The following is a 23,271-nucleotide window of genomic DNA, read 5'->3' on the forward strand; positions in this document are numbered from 1 at the left end:
TTACACAGCAGTGTGTGAATCTATTCAGACATTTACCTGAGGCAATAAATGACTTGCCATGCCCAAAGTTGAGAGGCCTTGAGAATTACCAATAATTAATAAGAGATAAATGACTGCCCACTTAAGATCAAACAAGCTTAGCTCGGTATTTCAGAAGACTTTGAAATGTTATTAGCTGCTACTGTGCATTCACAGTGATTAGTGATAAGCTGCCTTTTCATTAGATACTTCTCACATACATTAGTCTGGTCTAATTAAAGACAATGCTGACTGACTGCGTCTACACTGACACATCAGAAAGGATTCTGATGTGTGTTTGTGTGTTCTCAATCAGCCTTGGGTTCTACTATTGGATGGGGGGCTCATGTTATGGGAGTACACTGTTTGTGTCCACAAGAATTAAGGAAGTCTCAGAAAATTAATCTAGCACAAAGAAAAAATAAAGTATGCATTACAGAACATGTGTCTTCTTTCCCCCACACCACCCATGCAATGTTCACCACCCACACATCACATGCAATGTTCAGATACAGAAAAGAAAAAAAAGTTGTGCTGGCTGCTTGTGTGATGGCCCATGCAATGTCCAGAAGATTAAATATTTTGAGCCCTCTTCATATTTCCAGAGGGGTGTAGCTTCAGCACATCTGGATTCTGCACTATTTTAAAAATAAATTTTAAAATAAGGGTTGGATGAATGTCATGGTTTCTTTCTATGCCAGCATCACCCACTCTCTGTAGAGGCTACACAACTTCAGTGTAGGAAGGAACCATATTATTCACCTTCCTGCAGACATAACTAGACCAGCATAGGATCCAGCTTTCACATCACTGTCATCTAAATCAGTTCAGGATTCTCTTGCGCTCCAACCCTAAGCATAATGCATGGAAGTGTACATCCCAACTTCATCAATCTAATTACTGTCTTGGATTAGACAGCCTTTCCCAACCAATGTGCCTCCAGATGTTGTTGGACCACAATTCCCATCTTTCCCGACCATTGGCAATGCTGGCTGAGGCTGATGGGAGTTGTGGTCCAACAACATCTGGAGGCACACTGGTTGGGAAAGGCTGGGTAGGATATCAGAAAACAAGTCCTATTTATTTAATTTATTATTATTACATTTATATCCCACCTTTCGTCCAAGGAGGTCAAGGCGGTATCCAAACTTGGCTCTCCCCCTCCCAATTTTATCCTCACAACAACCCTGTGAGGTAGGTTAGCCTGTGACACAGTGACTGGCCCAAGGTCACCCAGTGAGCTTCATGGCTGAGTGGGGGTTTGAACTCTGGTCTCCCAGTGCCCATTCTGACACTCTTAACTGCTACACCACATAGGCTCTCCTAAAATACTAACAACGTGGGAGGACTATAGCTCAGTGGTAGAGCATCTGCCTTTCATGCAGAAAATCCCAGGTTCAACCCCTGGTGTCTCCAGGTAGGGATAGGAAATACTCCTGCCTGAAACCCTGCCGATCTGCTGAGTCAGAGTAGGCAGTACTGAACTACATAGGCCAATGGCCGGACTCACTACAAGGCAGTTCCCAAAATTGTCCTCATGTATTCTTGTAAGAAAGGCAATGGTGCAAACCTATTTATTTTGACTTCAAGGTATATCTTAAGAATGGGCTTTGGTCAAGAAAATCCAGAACCACTTTTAAGAAAACATTATTTTTGCTATTTTTATGTGTGAAAACCCTAACAATCTTTATCTAGTGCATTGCAGTTTTCAGACAACAACAAAAAATCAGTGCTTTTTTGTGTAATGGCCCTCACCAGTGCAGAGTACTGTCACCACTTTTTGTGCTGCTTATAGCAACATGCTATCACCCACAGCGCTTTTATCAAGATGTCAGTACCAGCCTTTCATTTGTATAAAAAAAAACACTGTATGAAACTAAGACAATATATTTAGGAAGTTCACACATTCATCTTTGAAAAAGTAAGACAAAACAATTTGCATCATCATTCATTCCCATAACTTCTAAGTGTTCAATATAAATTCAGATTTTAATACCAAAGCCTAAGGAGACATGTTGCCTATATGTGGAGGGAAGATTACATGCACACAGGGCTGGCACCAGAGGGCGGCCAGGTCAGGCCCTGCCCAAGGGGCCCCTGAATGGCCCTGTCTTCGGGTGGATGGGTAGAGCTCCCTTCCACGATGCGTGGCAGTGTTGGCTCCCGACCCTGCCACGGATTGCAGAGAGGGAGCTCCCAGGAACCCCCTCTACTACCGTGCAGGCCCACGATGTCCACCTGCATGCCTCACCTACCTTTCCCTTGAAGTAAATGCTGGCTGTGCTGTGGGCGCATGCCTGCCATCAACCAAGATGGCGGCCAAAGTTTCCCTAAGGGGCTGATGCCCCTGCTGCCATCTTGGTTGATAGCAGGTATGCGCGCACACAGCATGCATGCATGCCATCAACCAAGATGGCAGCAGAGGCATCAGCCCCTTATGGAAGCCTCAGCTGCCATCTTGGTTGATGGCCGGCATGCACGCACAGCATGTGCAGCATTCACTTCAAGGGAAAGGTAGGTGGGGCATGCAGGTGGGTGCCAGGGCCCAGGTCAGGCTGGTGCCCAAGGGCCCTAGCATGCCTGGCACCAGCCCTGCATGCACACTTGCCATTTACAGACACACAGCAGAAGTTATAAATACTAGTTACATGACTGGAATATCAAGCCATTTCAGTTGTATACTATGAGTCTAGCCTCTTGTGTTCTATTCCAACTCATACTATATGCCGTTCAGGTCACATCGCACTCTCTTACCACTTATGGCTTCTCCCAAAGAAACCCAGAACTGTAGTTTGTTAAGGATGCCAAGACTTGTTAGGAGACCCCTATTCCCCTTGTTTGTAGTTCCCAGAGTTGAAAGCGAAGGAGGATTGATTGTTAAACCACTCTTAGAATTGTAACTCTATGAACAGCAGCCAATGATTGGAGCACTCGAGTACTGAAGACAGAAACCTGAATCCCTGTTCTAGCTCAGTGATGAACCTACAGGACCAGTTTAGGCCATTAGTTTAGGCCGTTAACCTTCAGTATTAACTATGAAATGACAATAATAGTGGTCTGGCTCATATCCTTGTTATAATTATTACTGATATGACAAAATGTTGTTACTAGTTTGCATCCAGAATTAGACCTGAATATTCTGATCTCACACACAATGTGCTTTACCTACTGATCCCATCTATGAGAAGAAATGTGTGTAAATAATGGAAAATGTCTACACACACCTATGCAGACCTCTGGATTACCCCACCACAGAGAAGTCAGTCTCACTAACATAGAACCGGGCTTGCTATCAGGTAATGCACGTGACTGTGACCAGGGGTTAAACTAGATAAATGGCTGGTAGTTTTGAGTTGGGAATTATCAGGTTGGCTCTTTGATACCCAGAGCAGGCAAGAATACCTGTTGAACCTCTGGTGCCTAGTGAAGACCTTTTCATTTCAGCAGGAAGTAAATGTTCTGATTTAATGTTTAGCTTTAACTAATTTTATATATAACCTTCCAACACACACACTTAAGGACCAAGGTGTGAAGTGGCATATAAACTGTTGGAATAAATAAATAAATAAATGTCTCTTATCGGAGCGGGGGGAAGAGATCTTAACTGCAGTAAATGTCTCTCTTTGCATGCCCTCTCATCCATCCCCAGACTAAAACTTAGTTAGTAACATCTTGGCTTTTTGCAAAAATTACACTACAAACAAACTGGCATATTTGCTTGATTCCTCCAAACCAAGGCTACAAACCAGGTCTTGACTATTGTTGACAATTTTGGGTTTTGCTTATGTTAACATCATCATCATCTTTCATGTTTTTGATATATTTGTTATTAGCTATCACAAGACCACATGACTGGCCTGGTTGGTGGGAGAGAAATTTTAGGATAAATAAATATCTGTGCTCACAGGTACAGAGACCATATCCTTTTTCTGTCTGCACAAAGAATCACAGTGTTCATTTGCTGTTCTAACTAATGAGCTTATGATCCTAACTCAGAAGTAAGTTCCAGTCAAATCAGTAGAACAGGAAGAGTTAGCATGATTCATTGGCTGCCCCATTGCTATGTTCAGAAGTCTTCATTCTCGTTGATCCATCAACCTGCTTTATTTATTTAAAGATTTATATCCCGCCTTTCAGGACAAGCATCCCAAGTAGCATAATGTACTAAGTACAGTCAGTGCTAAGTGTCTCAATCTAGGTCACCCAAACTGAAAGCTAACATTTTAAATTTAGACTAGAGTGATTCAGCAAAATTGCTTTCACAGTAAGAGGGATCCTCCTGTCTGAAATCCTCAACAAGCTTTCAAAACTGCACATTTCTTCATCAGACAATCAATTACATTTAATAGTTCCCTAATCTATTGATCATATCAGAAACATTTTAGCATTCTTGTGTCTTATGCTTTACGAGTCTTCATCCTATTCATGTTTTAAGAGTTCATCTCCACAGAAGACTAGTCTGAAAGATCTCATTGGCTACATGCGTGACAGGGGAGAGATTGGGATACTGCCCCCCACACCCACCAGGAGTGCCTATTCTGGCTGGAGCACACTAGACATACACACATGGATGTCATGCTTAGAGGGAGTACATAAACAAACACCAAAATCCAATGCACATAGGCCCAAACATACAATCAATACCTAGATTTTATGTGGGATAAATATCATGCAGTTTTGCTTTATGCACATTAGATTCTTCACTCGGAGGTGATATTCAAAACCAATGCTCACACATGTATGGGCATATCTAGTAGCTAGGCAGACACAGTGTGGCAGTGTTTATTTATTTATTTATTAAATTTATATTCTGTCCTTCCTCCCAAATGGAGCCCACAGCGGCAAACAAAAACACTAAAAGCACTCTGAAACATCTTAAAAACAAAAGACTTTAAAACATATTAAAACAAAACATCTTTAAAAACGTACTAAAACAAAACATCTTAAAAACATCTTTTTAAAAAACAGCTTTAAAAACATCTTAAAAAGCAATTCCAACACAGTCGCAGACTGGGATAAGGTCTCTACTTAAAAGGCTTGTTGAAAGAAGAAGGTCTTCACTAGGCACCAAAAAGTTAACAGAGATGGTGCCTGTCTAATATTCAAGGGGAGGGAATTCCAAAGTGTTGGTTGGTTGGGAGATCAGGGTTTAAATCCCCACTTGGCCATAAAGCTAAATGGATGACTTTGGGGCAGTCACTGCCTCTCAGCCTAACCTACCACACAGGATTGTTGTGAGGATAAAATGAAGAAGGGCAGAAACATGCACGCTACCTTGAGCTCCTTGGAGGAAACATAGGATATAAATGCAATAATAAATACATAAATCCAGCTCCCCCACTTAGACAGAAGCTTAAGCAAACCAACTAAATGAACTACTAGATACTCCATGACCACCTTAGTTCATTTTTGTTAAATTAGAATTTTGTTTAAAAACTCTTGATATAGGCAATATGGTTTTCAGGGATCTGAACTTCTGAGTTCCAGTCAGTGTTGATCTTTTAACTCTGCAATCCCTAACAAGAATAGATGAACAGCTGTTCTGGATCCACATCAACACACATTTAAACTACATGATTCCCCCAAAGAATCCTGGGAACTATGATTTTTTGCTCACAGAGCCACAAATTCCCAGCATCCTTAACAAACTACGTTATCTCATGATTCTTTGGGGGGAAGTCCTGTGCTTTAAATGTGCATCGGATGTGCTTGAAAGGTATAGCGTGGACCTGCCCAAAAGGTCTGCCTAGGCCAACATTCTGCTTCCTGCAGTGGCCAATCAGATGCCTCTGAGAAGCCCACAAGCAGGGCAGGAAGAAAACAGACCTCTCTCACTGCTGTTCGCCACCAAGTGGTATTCAGTGGCACACTGCCTCTAAAACACCAACATATTAATGGCAAATTACTTCTTGGTCACAAAATCAGAAACCTACAGACATATAGCTCAAAAGTAATTTATAAACAGATGTTTCAGTCCCTTTTTGAAGAACCGGGAATGGGGGTGAGGGATATCCATATCCATTAGTAGAAGGGAACCACACTGAGAATATTAGATAGTCTAAACAAAATGGTTCTTATAGATCTATACACTTTTCTTATATATAATTCCATTATCACTTCGATATTAACAAGATAATTAAATACAAGACAGGCCATGTATCATGCTGGGGAGGTCTTTCGACGAATGCTTTGTTGATCAGCACCACAGAAAGCACAATACATTCATTTGATCACACAGGGGGCAGCAATACATCATTAGTATTCCTTTCGATCTTCGCCATGCCCCATCCCTGATAGATTTCCGCCGAGCCTTGAAGACCTGGCTGTTCAGGCAGGCCTACGGAAGCGCTGGGGTGGGTTAGCTTTTAATGTTGTTGATTAAATATAAGAGTGGTGGTTGGTTTAATTATTGAGTGTGTTGTATTGGTTTTATATTGTATTTTATCCTGTTGGTGTACGTCGCCTAGAGTGGCCGTTAATTCGGCCAGACAGGCGACTCAAAAATAAAATTTTATTATTATTATTTATTATAGTACTGCCTTGCAGAATCCTCACAAAGATTATGACATCTTTGGGCTCTTTCATGTCCCAAAATGAGAATGGTACAGGGCAAGGGCTCCCTGGCAAAGAGATTAAGGAGATGGCCAAGACTGTGGCTGGATGACAGTCGGGGTTTATTGCCATTGCATTGATCAACCTCAGGGATCCCCCAGCTCCGCACATGCAACAGGTTGAGGTAAAAAGAATCCTGAGGTGAGAGAACGAATGGCACCACTTCAGACAACTGGTAGGGTCATCAGTTTTGAGTGCTCACCCATGTAAAAATATCTTGCAAGCAGATAATTTTTTTTAAAGGATACCAGAGAAAGACCTTCTAGTCCAGCTCATTTTCTGTTGTGCTAATTTTCCATCTGCCCAGAGATTTCCACATAGCTTTCAAAACTGTGACTGCCACCCTCCCCTCCTTCAGCTTGAAGTGGTACAGTCCATTATTTTATGCAGACCTTCTGCAACACTTCATTCTGCTGCATATGTAGGCCAGACCTTAGCCAATCCAGAAGCAACCACACTTTGAAGGAATGAAAAGGACACTTTTTTTTGCCAAGGGCGAACTGATATGACCCATATTTAGACATACTCCATTCAGTCTTGTTTTGAAAGCCTGTACTGAATACACACTGGGTGCACAGAAGTGTTTTCAGATTACTACAGTAAGGCCCCGCTTCCTGGCACTTCGCTTCCTGGTGTTCCGCTAATGCGGCGGCTTTTGTTTTCCAATTTAAAGCTGATATTTGCTCTTCTGCGACGTTTTGCGACATTTCCGCATTATTTTCGCGCGACGGCCCCATTATAGTCTATGGGTTCTGCTTTACAGTGATTTCCGCTTTACGGCAGGGGCCTGGTCCCTAACCCGCCGTATAAGCGGGGCCCTACTGTACTTCTCACACAAGCTGCCAAAGCAGATCACCACAATTAGATATAAGCACAAAACTGGACTGAGGCTCAAGCAGACAAGGACGTATGGACAGTGGCACCCAACTGTTTTACTAACCAGGAACACACTAATTTCTCTACCTTCTACAGAGTCAGACCATTGGTCCATCTAGCTAATTTTCTCCTGCTGGGAGGAAGGGTGGGATATAAATCAAATAATAAATAAATAAAAATAAAAATTATTATAATATTTATAATAAACTATAAATATAAACTAGACCTGAAGTGTCTAGTTTTCCAACCCAGAGTCATCAGGCTTTCAGAACTGAAGAAGCTGGTGCATGATCTGAAAATTGCACCCTTGGCACAAGAAAATCTTGAGGCCCCCCTGTTGGATTGTGTAGTACACATCAGAAGCTACCTTCTACAGAGTCAGACCATTGGTCCATCTAGCTCAATACTATCAGCACTGAAATTAGCAGCAAACCTCCAGGGTTTCAGGCAGGGGTCTCTCCTAGCCCTATTTGGAGATGCCAGGAATTGAACCTGGGATCTCCTGCATACAAAGCAGTTACTCTCTACCACTGAGCTGTGGCCCTTCCCCATAGTCTAGCTGCTTAGGAGACAAGACATTATGGACTGCAACTACCTGGTACAATGATAACAGAAAAGCAGCCTTTCTCATAGCTCTGAACATGCAACATACTTCCTTAAATCCCTATGGTAACTTCCTGCCCACTCCTGGACCCTGCTCAAGGTTTTTAAGGTAAAGACAAGATGCTTATCTGGCCTTGCCCTCCCTCCTATCCTTTTTCACTTATATCCCAGAATATTCCTTCCTGTGGGTTTTGCTCATCCAGCTCTACCAGCCTCACCTATTCAAAGCTGTTTTACTTAAAACAGCTCCAGCTTTATGTAGGAAGCTGCCACATTCTCAGTCAGACCACTGGTTAATCTAGTTCAGTACTGTCTACCCCAACTGGCTGCGGCTCTCCAGGGTTTCAGACAGGAAACATTCCTGGTCCTACCTGGAGATGCCAGGGGTTGAACCCAGGACCTCTGCATGCAAGGGAGATAAATCTTTGGCTGAGCTGTGGTCCTTGCCCTTCTCTGTTGCTATCCCTTATGTCTGAAACCACCTGCCAACATGCCTCTGTACAACCACCTCCCTTGTTCCTTTCAAGTGCTGCCTTAAAACTCACATTTTCCAGGAAATCTTTGAATCATCCACCAAGCCCCAATACCCTACTAGAACTATGCAAAAAATATGTGTATGTGTAACTGTATATTCTTTTCCTGCTTACCCCCACTTCCATCCCACCCACCCATCTTCTGTTGGTTCCTGGCATTTGTTTCAGAATGCAAGTCCCTTGGGATAGGGACCTGTCAGATCTGTTCCTTGTAAAATGCCATGTATATGATGGTGATTATATACCTCCAAGGAAGTTTCCATTGACACATATAATGGTTGTTCTCCTTTCCTCACAGGCCAGTGTCAGACTGCCAACTACTCCATCTTTTTTTCCATTAATTTCTTTCAGTTCCCAGAAAATTCCCAGGAAACATCTACCCTGTAATGTGCAAACTGTACTGCTACCACTATCTTCTCCCTGTCTCTATTGCCTCTATATGAAAAGGAGAGGGGATAGGGTCTATTTCTATGGCAAAGCTCTATGGCAAAGTCTACACTTTGCACCCACCCCCAAAGGCCAAAATCAGAAAGTGAAACCTGCAATACATATGCTGTAGTGGGTCTTGCTCTTCAGAGACCCTTCAATGGTTTCAGTATGGGAGCCATTTTCATTAGCTGTGTAACACCAAGCCAACAAATCACGTTTTGCTACCCGAGCAAGCAACTAGCGGCAGTCTATACCATTCTGTGCTCCTAAACCACTACACTACAAAATCTGAATGTGTTGGCGATGTAACTTTTAGTTCATGCACAGCCACACAAAGTCCAAAAATTGCAACCCCAGAATCCTCTGTGGCGCTACAAAAAGACCCCCCTCAGATTGTACACATATTACATGGCATCTCTAAAAATATTGCCATCACAAGCCACTGGGTAGGTTGCTTCTGTAACTGGGCACGCCCAGCTTCAATATCTCATACAGTAGAGATTGCCTCTATACGTGGCACAGAAAATTCAATCATTTACTGTAATCAAAAAAGTACCTCTCTTACCCTCTCCTATAGGGACTTAAAACACTGGCAGATACAAACAAAACTTTCACTGTGCCTCTACTTAAAATGTTGAGGGATGCAGTGCTGCCCTTGCTTAGCCAAGTCTGTTTGGACTTGGGATGTGTATTAAATTGAAGAGCTTTAAAGTGTGTGCGCAAGGAAAGAGAGATCCTATTATGACATACTACTGAATGTTATGTTAGTGGAGCCCTGACATTTCATTTTGCAATATGTTATTATGGACACAAATTACCAAGAAAAGGAATTTGGTAAGCCTAGTAAGTTATTAAAATAGGCTTCAATATGTGCTTATCTTAGGGTGACGTTTGCATGTTGCCATGTACCACTTGTGCTTCCTCACCATAGTATTTTTAAATATTGCTTATACTGATCCCAGAAGAACACAATACACATGTTTCACTGTACAGTGATCACCATTTTCGCTCAGCTACCCAAAGAGGAATGATGTCTCCTGCTGTAGCTCTTCTATGTATCTGTGGTCAGCAACAATATTCCTTGGAGAGCCACTTTGAAAAATGGAGCAAGGATTGGCGGTGCAAGGCTCTAACTCCCACAACTCAAAAATGACAGGCTGGCGAGACCTGCTGACACCAGACACCACTTCCCTCTTTATATATTGGGGGCCAGATGGTTCCCCTCAGGGCCTCCAGGTGCTGGTCTCTAGTCTACATAATTGTTTTCTGTTGTTGTATATACACCATGTAACCTTAAGTGGCAATTACTTATTCATTAAACTTAGATGCTTTTTTTAAATTAAGCAACAAAATGAACCATTGGGTTAAAAGACAATGGAAGCAGGAGGCCAAAACCAGACCTTATTGAAAAAGTGAAAAGAGAGAAATACTGTATTCACACAAAAAAAGAACAATCCTTATCCTTCAAAACAATGTATACAGAGCATCAAAGCTTTAAAAAGTTTAAATAAATGTACTAGTCAACTGCAATATTATGGTTTGATTTATGAAATGAAAGAACAGGCATGACGTTCTAATAGCATGATCCTACACTATCTACTCAGAAGAAAGTTCCACTGAGTTCAATAGTGGATTTACTCCCAGGTAATTGTGCAACGAACTACAGCCTTATTATGTGATTTATATCTTAAAAGATTTGTATATCCCACTTTAAACAGATTAAGTTATTAGCCTTAGAAGGACTAGGATGCCATGTAGTTTGTTCTACCAAAGTTCTGTGTAAAAATACTAATAATTTAACCGTACTAAACATTTCAAGTGAATGCCACTTCAAGTGACAAGAGAAAAGATGGAGAAAAAGTGGAATGGCTTGTGATTCACCTCATCACACTGCATGCACAAATGCAAAAGGAGAATCCTTCCATACATTAAGTGTTGTTTTTGAAATGGCAAATACTTTCAATATGAGGGATTTCCCCAAAAGATTTCCATCTTAAGGACACCCTTGAAAACATGGCAAAGGTGAAAGATATATTCCAGCATAACCCTCTGAAAAGTAGGAATGAAAAGAAGCACATACTAACAGATTGTTAGGAAAAAGTATGGGGACTGGGGGGGGAAATCACTCTCAAGTTGTTGCTATTTTCTAAAAATATGATATACAACAAGGAGGAGACAAGTAAAAAGCATAAATAAAAAATGCTAGTTATCTCAACAGCATTTAATGCAACAATTTGCAAAGCCAAAAGACAGAACGGTTGACAGTTCTGAACTCTGCACAATGCTGAAAAAGCATTTCCCTCATTATTGATGACTGTATTTTAGCATTAAATGATCCGAAATGAATTCCAAAGAAATATATACTGAGGACATTTTAACATAGGTTTAAGAACAAAATGACCACTCATGATAACTCCACCATACACCATAAAACTACAAAGGGTCCATTTTATCAGCAGAATAAAGGGGAGAAGTTTCCTAACCGGGGATGAGCAAGAGAGAGAGTCGTAAGCACAGAAATTACACCCAAGCCACTTAGAAGTTTCACAGTGACGGGAGGCTCTAAGCCTTCAGGAATGATCACTGGATGAAGTAAATGAAGTAGATGTGCTATTTGACAGAGTTGTAAATGTAGCCAGACTTTTGCTTCTTAAATAAATCCATAATAGTAACGAGCACTAGCTATGAATGTACTTTAGCCTCAATTCAAAACAATTGTTTGAATGAAACTCATTTCTAACATGATTACAGAATAGAGAATAAAAATGTCCTATGTACTATCTCTTCCCTGAATGAGAAGAAAGGAAGTTTAAAAAAATAACTAAGCATATACATTCACTGTTATAGGCATAAAAGTTTTTTTAAGGATTGGAATCAAAGTAAAGCTGCATATTTGTTTTCTTATCATAACTATCATAACTAACACATGCAGTCTGCAGGGCTGTACGCACAGTTTGGTTTACCTCATTTAACTTGGAGCTTATTCAGAGAAACAAGCATCTTCCTGACCAGGAAGATCATTACACTAATGCAAAGCAATTATAAGTTGTATATCTCAATGTCTCGCTCCTGACGTCACCCTCCGGTCACAAAACCAAAGAAAATCTGTGAAATATTAGGGAATAAGGGAGATGTGCGGAAATCCTATACAGTGTTAGGCTATCTCATGGGAACAAGAAACAACTTACTTTCTCTGGACACAGAATGATTCGATTTTAACTAAGGAAGACAACATGTTATGGGAAGCTCATCACAGGCACTTCACGTTTCCTGGCCATTCGAACATTAACTGGAATTATAACTTGTATGAGAGCTTGTTCCTTATTTCTTTCAAATTTTAAACAGAATCTACCTGCTTTCAATCAAGCTAACATTATTTGGAAGCACAGTCTCCCCCACACACACACACGCACATACACCTCTTTCTAATAACGAATTCAAAAAAAAAAATGATAATTTTTAATACCAAAAAAAAAGTCTCTCTGTCCAGGTCCTGATTGAAAGCCCTTCAATATCAGGCTGCAAACTGTTGAGTGCCATTCTCGGCTATATGGAGTTTGAGCTACAGTGTGAGTTTTTTAATGGCATTTTCACTGTGGTAAAGTTTGGTCTGAAATTCCTTTTCACTTGAAAAAAAGGAAAGGAAAAAGGAAGTCAACAGTTTGCTACCGGGAAGGAAGGAAAACAGAGATTTCTATACAGTCAAGAGTTCTTCAGGTTATAAAGCATTTTGCACCGACCTTGCTTCCTTTCTCCTCAAACATATATTGGATTCTTTTAAGGAACAAAATTCCAAATGCTCTATGAAGCCAGTAGCTTCTTTAACCACAGTTCTCCTTTCACCCACTAAGACAAATTCCACAGCTGCCCCCTTTCTTACTTTTTTTTCCTTTGGTGTTTGAAAAATTCCTCCTTCACACTGACAATGAAAGCTTCTGAAACAAAAGTTGCTGCTGTGTGCTTCTGTTTAATTGCTAGTGGTTCCAACTACAATTGTGTCCTACTCAGAAAAACATACCGCAAAGTAGTTTTATTGTGCTCACAGAACAACAGGTTGTTCCGTCAAAGGAATGGAGGTGGGAAAGGTGAGGTATGCAATATTTTGATACTGCCTTCTGAGCTAAGAAATGTCTAGAGTAGTAACGGATTCTGAGGGTGCAGTTCCAAACCATTCATTCTAACAGATTCTTAGCTTAAGAAGCATCACAGTGACTCTTCTAAAAGTTTTTGCACGGTGAGATCATAAACACAAGATGTATATTAAGCCATAGGATGCCCAAGACACCTATATATCATTTGTATAGATTTTTAAACTCTTGATAAGAAGGTCTTCTCCTCAGACTCCATATGTCAGACCTAGGCCAAGTGATTTGCTGTTATTTATATTTTACCAGTGTTTGAGATTTCTGAAGCACTGATTTCTAAAAACGTTTTTTAAACAATAAAAAAAGTACATGGTCAGCATATACTTCTCACCAAGGCTCTTCAGAAAAACTGTATTTTTAAAAAACCCAACAATATCCACTAATTCATTCTCACTGCATACTATTTTAATTAATTTCTTTACAAACCTTTGACATCAGTTTCCAACTGACAGCATTTATCATTTCACTTGCCAAAGCCAGTAAAAAAATGCAATCAGTAACAGATTACAGACAAATGGCAGCAACATCGCCTAACATTTATAACGTTCAATTTACAATGTTCATATATGCCAGCCATATTCACACAGAACACTAAACGGGCAGCATGGTTAAACTTTAGAATTAAGTGGAAAAGCATCAACTTCATAGGCACCCACTTTCCCTGTCTGGCTCCCATGTGTTACATTTGAATCAAGGATCTTTATTAAAACAACCTCTGAGAAGTTTCATAGGAAGCCAACTTCAAATCACTGGTTATGAAGCCAGCTCGTTAATCTTTGTTTTAGCCACCAGGATCCCTAGTGAAACTAAACTTTGGCAATCTCCTCCTCCTGGTTGCATAGGAGAAAGGGAAAAGCAGCGTGCGAGCCCAAGACTTTGCTCATTCACATAGCTCTAAACCAGTTTAATGTTACTGTGTGAACAATCTTAACAACAAACCTGTAAACTTTAACAGTGCTGTGCTGAAAATTTCTCACACTTTAATAGTTTTATGTTTTACCATTCTCCATCAATTAACAAGGAAAGAAATTACATGTGAAACATTTTCAAAGGGGAGAAAACGCTTCTGTGAAATACTCACGGGTGGAATATAGAAATTTTGTCACACTTTCCTTAATTCTGAAGTGGCCGACTGATTTTTGTGAGTGCCCTTTCACTCTAAAAAACATCCTACTGTGCAGCCTGCCTGGGTGCCAATGCTTCAATTAAAGCCTAGTAACTGTAGTGGTTAAGGTGCTGGACTACAACCTGGGAGACCAGGGTTCAAATCCCCACACAGCCATGAAGCTCACTGGGTGACCTTCGGCCAGGCGCTGCCTCTCAGCCTCAGAGGAAGGCAATGGTAAATCCCCTCTGAATACCGCTTACCAAGAAAACCCTATTCATAAGGTTGCCATAAGTTGGAATCAACTTGAAGGCAATCCATTTCCATTTTCAACACCTCCCATGGGTTTTTTCAGGGAGGTGCCAGAGTGCTGGAGAAATGTACACTGGGGAAAAAAACTATTGGCCACCTTGCAACGATAAAGAAACCTCAGAACCATGAGCCATCTAAAACCATCTAAAAAAACTCCAAAGTAGTTCCAAAGTGTTCTGAGAAGAAGGCAGAAGAACAGAAGCCTCTTTCACCTGGATGACAACTTTCAACACGGCACTAACACCAGTATTATATCCCTGTAAAGAAGATTGGAGCTGAGGCTGAGAGATAGGAGTTTGCCCCAAGGCAACACAACCTGCTCCTAAGCATATTTACTCAGAAGTAAATCCTAATGGTTTCAGTAACACTTAGCAATTACACACAGGATTGCAGCCTGAGCAAGTTCATGGTTGGAGTTAAGATGTCAGCTGCGTATGTTCAACATTCTTAGCTTCTACACTATATTACCCTACTATGAAAACTTAATCCACAACTCACGCAACGACTTGAAAGAAAGAATATTCTGTGCAACTAATGTGAGATTTAGGCACTATACTCAATAAGATGAAACCCATAATAAAGTATGGCAAGAACAAGTCCACCAACAGCTGTTAGAACAGCAAAACAGAACCACTGTGTTCAGAGACACTGTGCCAATTTAATTTGAAGGTACATGATGCAGCAACCGCTCTGAAGCCAAGAACATCTAGGTCTGGTCACTACTTGGATGAGACTGCCTAGGAACTCTGTATACCATCATGAGTTCTATTGAAGGCAAGAAGAAAATGTAATGAAAGAAATACCAGTTGCTGGGGAACAAACAATGGGGGAAAGGGTTGTTGCTTTTGTATCCTACTTGTAAACTTCCCAGAAACATCTGGATGACCATTTTTGGAAACAGGATGCTGGACTAGATGGGCCCTTGGTCTGACCTAGCAAGGCTCTTCTAACAAGAGCATTGGGAGTAAAAGTGTTTTTTTGAAGACCTGTTAAGTCGCCAGGCTTGGCATGGACCTTCCATAAGAAACCATCAGGTTTTTAAGTAAATGGCAAGTAGCTCCCCTAGATTCTTGTAAGAGTTAAGCTGCTAGAAGAAGCTTCCTCTTTGCATCTCTCTAGACTGTGCTAAAAAAGCTGGGCAAGCGTTCGATAATCCAAAGGAGTCAATGAATTTCAGTAAGAACATGCAAGATGCACTGATGATATTCACTGAAAGCTGATGTGCCCACTCCAGTTCAGGCCTCTGTGCTCCTCACTCCACCCCATCCTGCCCTTGGCTAGCACTGACCACTATTGGTCCCACTGCTGCATACCAAAGAGGGCTCGATCTTGGCATTACATTATACACTGTAAGATGGGTACCTGATAATAGCCTATGGAAAGTGTTTTACAAAACAGCTGTTTTGAAGTCTCCTCCCTTCCTTTGACTTCCTTCAGCTGTTTGGGGAAGGCCATAGCTCACTGGTAGATCATTAGCTTTGCATGCAAAAGGTCCCATATTCAATCCACAGCATCTCCAGGTAGGGCTGGGAATGTCCCTTGTCAGAAACCTAGGACAGCTGTTATCAGTCAGCATAGACAATATTGAGCTATATAGACCAGTGGTCTGACTTAGTAGAAGGCAGCACCCTATATTATTATTAATAATCCTGGTTGGAAACCAGCTTTCTCATCTTTAGCCACTTCTTGCATTTCAACTGTGAGGTCTGGTTCTTTTCATCCACCTTCTTGAAATTTTACTTCAACTGAGTAATCACACTTGTTTCCATAAAACAAGAGCAAAGCTGCAGTAGTCAAGAGGAAGATTTGGCATTTTGTGGATCGTGCAGACCTGTATTGACCCGACACCACATGCAGAATTAATGTGCTACAGTCCTATATACACTTACCTAGGAGTAACCCCAACTGTAAACAATGAGACTTACTTCTGAACAGACATGTATAGTATTGCACTATTAACATCACATCCAGTCTGGTACCCACACCCAGTCTGGCATGTTTGGAAATAGGATACAGATTTACTGAAATGAATTATATTTTACACTGAATGTAACCATGGAGAGATGGCAATCTTGATTAAGCCAACATATATTAAAATGGAGGTTTGATGTGTCGGATGCCTCGAAACCAGTTTCCCATGGTTTTAGCAGTGGGTGTAGTACAAGTCATCTCCAGGACTAGACACATCATCTGAGAGTCACCCAGTGATGGGGTTCCACCAGCAATAGTGAAAATGGAATGCAACCAACCAGAACAGACTAATGGGAAACCGTTAAGGGAGTCCCAGCAAACCATGTAAACATTTTCATCACTATTTACTAAGAAAAACTGGTGAATTATGAGATGGAATAAGGACTTTAAAAATAATCCAGTACACATATGAACCTATTCTGGGTAGTTTACTGAAAAATACCCTATTTCCAGACGAACTTAAGTTGGTGTGGCAAACCAGCATTTGGATCTTTAATTAAATGCATGTTGAACAACTCACAGCACTTTTAACAGGGTCTGCTGGCATCTTAAAGACGAACAAATTTATTTTGACATATGATTCCGTGGGGCATAGTCCACTTCTTCAGATGCATTATGTGTAATCCGAAATTAAAATCCTTTATGCATCTGATGAAGTGATTTAAAATGCCACATGTTGTTTAAGCTGTAACACAACTACCCTAGCACCTTTGATTACTATGTTACATCCTTTTTTCTTTTTCTTTTCCCCTAACAAGGTTATCTTTATCAGAGGCTTCAAGTTTCCATTCACATTTATAAAATAATTCAGGCAGCCAGATCAAACCCAAACACCAACATTCATTACCTCTTTTTGCTTTTATCCCAACAGCAGCTTTAAAGCAAGTAAACTGAATATCTGCTTAGAACTTTTCCAGCACTGACAAACACCCTTGTCCCAATGACATTACAAAACTAGCCACAAGTAAAAGTGGAACATGAGAGTGTGTTTCACCCATTCCAGTCCCATCCCTGCCCAGCAGCATTAGGCTGCAATCCAATACACACTTACCAGGGAGTAAGTCCCATTGAACCCAATGGAGCTTACTTCTGAGACATATTGGATTGCAGCCTTAGTGTCAGAATTCTCATTACATCACAATAAATACTTTAAAGACATGAAAGCCTCATAAAGAACAAAATAAACACTGATGCTTTCTGTGTTTTTTTTTTTAAAGGTGCAACACTTAGGGAAATTAATTTGCATGTATTTTTAGAAGGGAAGTGTCCTGTGTTTATATATACACAGCCTAAAAAGCCACTGACATGGGAGAGAAGGATAAAATGGAGAAGCAAAGGGAGACAGAGCAAAAGATATAGAATGCTTTGTGAATGAGAGAGTAGCACCTATGTAAAAAGAAGTATGTCAGATCATGCTTCCTGACAAGAAAACAGAAAATGTGTTTCAACCCACTACATCAATGTGAGAACACAGGACTCATCACCCACCACTGCAGGCAGAGACCTTTAAAAAAAGGTCTCTTTGATTTTTTAAAAAGGATCTTTATTTTTATTAATGCTTCTGTTGTTTTATTTTTTAAAAAGGAGGCATATGGAACACTGTTCACATCATGCAACATTCTTCCAAACGCCGCACATTTCTTAATAGTGCAATTTGATGGTGCAATGTAGAGGGGAGAAATTAGGTATGAAAGTACAGATCAAGTTGTCAGTGTGGTTACCCAATTACTTCATTCATTTCAGATTAAAAATGGGGATCTTACAGGATTGTCTCTGAAATTGGCTGACTCTGAATTCCAAAAAGTTGTTTAAAATGTGGGGGGGGGGTTGCACTAAACAATCCATAGTCCAATTCAAGTGAGGCATTGTAAAATGATTTCCCAAACAACAGATTATTTTTGGTATTGTTTAGTTGCAAGCATGATCTTCATTAACTGCCGTCAAAATAGTGCCTTCATTGAAACACTATAATATTTATTTGTTGTTGTGTGTACTGCCTTAAAGTCGATTCCGACTTATGGTGACCCTATGAATAGGGTTTTCATGGTAAGCGGTATTCAGAGGGGGTTTACCATTGCCACCCTCTGAGGCTGAGAGGCAGTGACTGGCCCAAGGTCACCCAATGAGCTTCATGGCTGTGTAGGGATTCGAACCCTGGTCTCCCAGGTGGTAGTCCAACACTCTAACCACTATGCAACACTGGTCTCAATATTTATTTACAATGTCTTAAAAAAGATTTTAAGTAACTCACAGCACTAATAAAAAAGCATCTTCGATGTGCACCTGGTGTTACGCTTACACATGTAATATAGCATCTGAACTATTTGCATGCTAAAGGAAAGAAAGGGAGTTTTAGAACATGTATGAGAGACCAACATTTCATTAGAGGGGTAGGTTTCTGTTTGTACCAGAGAATCAATCCAAACTTGAACCACCAGTTAGTCCAAACTGAGGAATGCCATACTGGCATGTTTTGGTCTAGCTTATTTTCATATGTTTTACCATACAAGAATTGTAACATTCTATCCTTCATTAACATAAAAAGCCATCCCGAAAAATAAAAAAAATTGTAACATTCCTACGGAATGTTGACTAAATATACATAGGATTAAATCATATCAAATTATTGGAAAAGAACACAATATGCAAGTCCCAGAGTAATACTGACACACTCTATAGTTCAAAGACCAACGGCACACTAAGGTCAGATCTCTGTAATGCTCCATATGATAAAAGGAGATATTTGGCATACACATATTTCCCCTACCATAATGAGAGACACTTGGAGATCTGAACATCTGGAGTTTGGGTGGCAGAACTTGGTTACAGAGAGCTGTCAACTGTGGAATTCACTCTTCCCATTTGTCCAATGGAGCCAGAGCTATCTAACTTTCAGTGCAAAGGGAAAAACTAATCACTTTTCACAGATTTTTTCTTGAAGGTGTCAGAGAAGGATAATCTGTTTACCTAGTTTAAGAAGCGTTGAAACTATTTAGGCCAAGAACAGTGGTCTACAAGTTTACCAGCCTGTTTTGTACATTAGGCACACAAACCAAATAACTGCAGCTTTTTTTAAAAAAATTACTTTTAACATAGTTAAAGTTAACTATGTTAAAAGTTAACATAGTTGTGGAGACAAAGACTTACATTCGTGGGATTACAAATGTGTGCCATCCTCTGTAAATCTCTTAATTATCCCCCTTCCCCCCATAACTGATGTCTGCCAATTATTTACCTCTGTGGCACAATTGTGGCATTAAAGAGTATGCACTTCTAAGAAAACATATTAAAACAACATTCCATGAGAGAAGTACAAGGTACCACATGAAACACAATCATATATGAACATATAAAGGTACAATAGTGTGCAGGTACATTGTCTACATATTAGAAAGAAAGAAATCTACTGTATATACTGTGCACTACCCTATGTATGATACAGCCAGTGATTTAAAAACATCTCCTGCACTATAGATTTCAGATATTCAGATTTTTACACTCCCCATTTTAGAGCAATACTACTGCCAACTGGCAGGGAGAAAAAAAGTACATAAATCAAAATATGTTACCTTTGTTCAAACAATACTGCTGTTCATTATATAATAGAAACTGTCATACTTAATCTCTCAGGAACCCAGAAATGGTAGATTCTTGGACCAGAGGAGGTTTAAAATGGTTTGAGGCAAAACTGAAACATAGTATTTAAGTAAATCTTGTACATGAACATAAGCACGATTGATGAACTTCTTGTGTCATCTTCCACAGACGGGGTTTTAAGCCACACAAATGAACTAACAACGCTGGGAAGAGGCAAGCATTATGTATGCTACATGCTTTGCCCAAGATACGTTTTCCAATCATTTCTCATCTTTTTCTCCCTTGTTATGAAAGTGATTAATTTAAGTTACATATAAAAAGAGAATATTCAGACTAGTTGGACAGAATCCCAGCTAAATTCTATTAAAATCTGTATGCGGAATATTTCCATACTATACTATTTCAAGATTACAGCATATATTTGCTTGATATTATCTACAATTGCGTGATAGGCACCAATTTGGGAATTGGAGTGTTTCCCAGTTTTAATTGGTAAAAAGAGACGCAAACCAAATCAAATAAACATAACTCCTGCAGATTTGTGTGCAGAAAAAAATGGATTTAAATACAGTGAGGTACTGGACACCGAGCAACACTTGGTAAGCAAATTTATATAAAGACTGTTCTACAAATCTGTTGACATGAAGTCCAAGGATTAAAACAGTTTTGCCCCATTGCCTTCAACAGGAGTTAATAAACTTAACCCATATACCTCATTTAAACTGTTTTGCAGATCCTGGTGTTATTGTATAGAATATATTAGCAAAGGGTTGAATGTATGCACTTTCACTTCATATGAGAGGGTGAACAAAGATTTATAACTATCTAAATTTATTTTATCTTATAGCCTAAAAATGCAGTTGTATCAGCTTTTCCCAGACAAAAAAACCCTACATGCCAATCCAAAGGCCAATAATAAGCCCTACTAACATCAAAATGAGTTTTCTCCAAGTGAGAATTAACAGAAACAGCCTGACAAAGACCTTCTACAGATTAAAACGTCTTTGAAAAGAATGACGCTGAAATGAAAGCTAAAGATCCAAACAACTTAAGTCTAGGGTTTGAACTCCAGGGAGAACTGACATTTTAAAAAGTGGTGCCACTGAATTATAGTTCTCTGCTTTTGGGTGGGGTACCCATCAACTGGGTGGAGTGCCTCCCCTGAAGGAAGGGGAAACTGGCACATGCTGACTTGGCCTTTGAGAGATTTTCACGTTTGCCAACGAATGAAGTCTCGCACCACGGTCAACTTCACCAAGAAATCTCTTGACTAATCCAATTGCAGACAGATAGTTTGGCTTGTTTGTAAAACCCAACTTGGGGAATGGAAAGAGGAAATGTAACTGTAGAAGATGATAAAGCAAATTTAAAAATCTTAAAATAAATTGTTCAATTACTGTCCTAGGCAGCATATGTTAATGGCTGTTTCTCTTCTTTGTAATTGTCAGACTTCCAAAAGAAGTGTAGAATAAGTAGCAACCGGGAAAAAAGAAGAATGGATGTATTTTTTTTAAAAAAAATTGTGTATGGTTGATTCGGAACAGGCTGAACATTCCTTTTGCCAATGCCACTATTCCACTGTTCTGTTTGCATGTTTCTTGCCTTACAATAACAGGTGTAAATTATTCCTTGACATTTTTTAAAAAAATACTAAATAGTTTGAGAGTAGCAATTACTAATCGAAAGACAAATTGATTAAAGTAAATGAGGGAGGGAAAGAGCAGTAATACCTCTTAGAACCTCATGAGGAAACTTTCCTTTTCTCAACCAGTTGAAGTTAATGTAACCTAAAATGCACCAGTATTCACAAAATGCATTTGGAGAAACATAGCAAAGCTCAGCGTGAAAGATTAAAAAAACTGATTGAAAAGAAGAATAAAAATAACTGCATCAACGGGGTCTTTCTTCTTCAGGCTTCAAGCCCGGTTTTACTTGAGTTCTTTTTTTAAAAAATGGCAGTTAGGCACTAAAACAAATCCAGAACATTATTAAAAGTTAAAAGCTACCAATTACTTCTGTCTGTTCTTTTAAAGCAAAGTTTGGCATTACGTCAGTCGGTTTAAAGAAACCAAGAAGAGAGAGAGAGAGCACGCATGCAAGAAAGAGGGGAGAAAGTTTCCTTCTTGAATAAATAAAACCACCAGGGGAAGGTGTATAGCCTCTTGTAAAGGGTTTATAGTAAGGTTTAAAAAGGGCTGGGTATATTTTGAAAAATTAAAATATTTGTATGAAATACATTTTGGAGGGGGGTAAATATGAATTAGTTTTTTCGAAGACAGACATTTCTCCTATTGATTGCCTATAGTTTTGGGATTGGAGGTTGTCAGTACAAACTCCCCAAAAATTGAAAGCGCTTTTTAGAATTTTATCTACTTGAAAGCAGTTCTAAACCGCTTAAAATCTCTACTCAGTACACAAAAAATACAGCATAAAAATATACCATTAAAATAGAGATACAAACATAAAAATAGTACTATAACTACAGGTAAAGAACTGAAATTCAGTAATAACGAAGTACAATCTTATGGGTCAGGAAAAGCCTAGGTAAAACAAAAATGTCTTTACAAGATGTCTGAAGCAACTGATGGATTGCTTCACATATGGCAGAGGAAAGGGCACTTCCATATTGCAGCAGCAATGGCGGAAAATGCCTGTTTTTGGGCCACCACCCTGTGATATTCTGTACGGTGCGGTGCCGTGAGTAAAATTTCCCCAGATGATCTTAAATTATCACTTTAGCAATGAACTTCCTGCCCTCCCAAGTTCTCGGAGTTTGTGCATGTGTCTTTTTTTTTAAGGTTATCGACACTAGCAGATAATATTCTTTATATATATGTTTACAGGATGATTCACATCCTACAACATGTACAAGTTTGATAGGAAAATTATGGGACACTATAAAAGGCAGCAAAACATTTCCATGTGCATTTTGATTGAAGCATACAAAAAGCAAAGCTGAATTTGAGACACATAGTAAAGAAGGTCTCTTAACATGACATTCCCACACACGTGAACACACATAATTTAATAAGCTAGCCACCACTTTTACGGACCTCTCAACCCACTAATA

At 39.8% G+C, this 23,271-nt stretch overlaps 1 protein-coding gene and 1 non-coding gene across 9 annotated transcripts in view; one reads left to right on the plus strand and one right to left on the minus strand.

The window, feature by feature from the left end:
- The window catches only part of TRPS1 (transcriptional repressor GATA binding 1), a 302,076-nt gene that overhangs the window by 272,420 nt on the left and 6,385 nt on the right, over positions 1-23,271 (minus strand). The gene's annotated exons all lie outside the window — the stretch shown is intronic.
- On the plus strand, positions 1,361-1,434 carry TRNAE-UUC (transfer RNA glutamic acid (anticodon UUC)). The gene has a single exon. It is a non-coding gene; the product is annotated as a tRNA-Glu (tRNA).

This window comes from Rhineura floridana, chromosome 1 (genome assembly GCF_030035675.1).
Source record: "Rhineura floridana isolate rRhiFlo1 chromosome 1, rRhiFlo1.hap2, whole genome shotgun sequence".
NCBI lineage: Eukaryota > Metazoa > Chordata > Lepidosauria > Squamata > Rhineuridae > Rhineura > Rhineura floridana.